The sequence below is a fragment of the Anneissia japonica genome, unplaced genomic scaffold (genome assembly GCF_011630105.1).
Source record: "Anneissia japonica isolate Jap-2015-1 unplaced genomic scaffold, ASM1163010v1 scaffold199_len4679917_cov187, whole genome shotgun sequence".
Taxonomy (NCBI): Eukaryota; Metazoa; Echinodermata; class Crinoidea; order Comatulida; family Comatulidae; genus Anneissia; species Anneissia japonica.
The window spans coordinates 4,056,285-4,058,284 of NW_022686322.1; positions in this window are offsets into that span (position 1 = coordinate 4,056,285).

The following is a 2,000-nucleotide window of genomic DNA, read 5'->3' on the forward strand; positions in this document are numbered from 1 at the left end:
GGGGGGGGGCGGGCGCCCCTGCTAATTTTAGTGAATTTAGACATTCCTAAACGTGGATGAATTTGTTATATTTGATTTTGCAATGGGCCTGCGAAGAAATAATAGTAATTTTGTGTTAATTATGGGATTCTTTATTTAAAAAGGATAATTTGATAGAAAACCACGCAAGATAAAGTCCCATTACCGGCAAAATGTCAGTTCTTAGAAAAATCTGATTTTTATATATGTTATTATTTCATTTCATTCATCTTTTTATTTCAGAATTTCATGTCCATACAAAAGAACAACAGTTATAAAGATTTATAAATATAATACGGAATTGCTAGTTTAACTGAATTTAGACTTCCTAAAGATAAAAAAAAATGTAATTATAAGAAAAAATAGCCTAGCAACACTGCCGGAGGTACCAACCCCCTGTCGGGAAAGAACTGGCGCCACACTGAGAGGTCGTGGGTTCAATTCCGACCCGAACCATTTTTCTATATCTAATTTGAATATTTTTATACTGTAATAAAACGAACTTAAAATAATATTCATTCATAACAATTATTTCGAATATTTAATAAGAACATAAGATATTTGAATATTTAAGTTTTTCTAGATAGATAGTAGATAACCTGGAGGTCGTGGGTTCGATTCCCTCACGAACCATTTTTCCCTTTTTTTTAATTTTTATTTTTGGTTAGTATTTGGGGACCTACTGAGTATTTGGTACAGTAACACGACAGGTAGGGCAAATAATCACTCCTATGATATTTCTTGAGGCAAACTCAGCATTTTTAGTGTTTTTTATCTGGCTAGATAAACTGGAGGTCGTGGATAGGATTCCCACACCAACCACTTTTTTTATTGGCCAGTATTTGGGGACGTACCTGGGGGGATGTCGAGGGGTGCAGAGGGTGCGGTCGCACCCCCTTCAATTGTATTAAGCAAAATAATTGTTGTATTGTATTGTTGTAAGGTATGAGAGTGCAATTTCAGGGCACCTAGGACCAGACGCGGATCCAGACCTCTTCGCACCGTTCGTCAATATAAAGTGATAGAAGTGCCTGGTGGTCTGGTGAATTTAAACTCTTTCTGTAAGAAATGCCACCTACCTAAACTAAAGACAAAAATATATAGACAAAATAAACTTTTTGCATTGTCTAAGTATTAATCAAAGAGGGACTGTAATCAAATCGGCTGCGCGATAACTTACGGCACACTGTTGAGTTCTTTAAGTTGTCTTTAGAGTTTGTAGCATAATTGTAGACCTAGAGCTTCACACTTAGATACAGTACATAAAAAAAAGTCAAAAATGAACACCGAGCACTGAGAGATTGAAAAAGAACACAGAATATGAAGAAGAGCAACGACGTGAATGGTATGTTAATTTCAAATCATCACAGCATTAGAAGAGGAAAAATAATAATTAAAAAAAAGAAATACTGAGAAATTCAGAAGATATCTAATAGGGGCCTTAGCGTATAATACAGAATATCTGAGATCAAGGAAACAATTGGTTCACATAAGGAACACTACCTCGGGATATATTGACCCTACATGCGGAATCCCCCAAGGTTCCATTCTTGGTCCCATTCTGTTCCTTATATATATTTCTCTTTTAGGTAACATAATTCAACAACATTGTCTTGAATATCATGCCAACGCTGATGACACACAGCTTTATATTAGTTTCAAACCAAGCGCAGGAAGACATGACGAGGCTAAGCTATTGAAGCTTGCATCAGAGATGTCCAAGTCTGGTTAGCGAAAAATATGCTCTCTTTCAATCCTGATAAAACGGAGATACTGTTTATTTACCCGAAGTATCTTAGAAATGTGCCTATCATTCAAAACATCAACATTGGAAACACCTCAGTCATTCCATCCAATGAGGTTCGTAATATTGGGGTGATATTTGATTCCTCAATGACAATGGATAGGCACATTAAGAACATCAGTAGAGCAGTATCTTACCATATACGCAACATCAAAACCATTAGAAGATTCTTAACTGA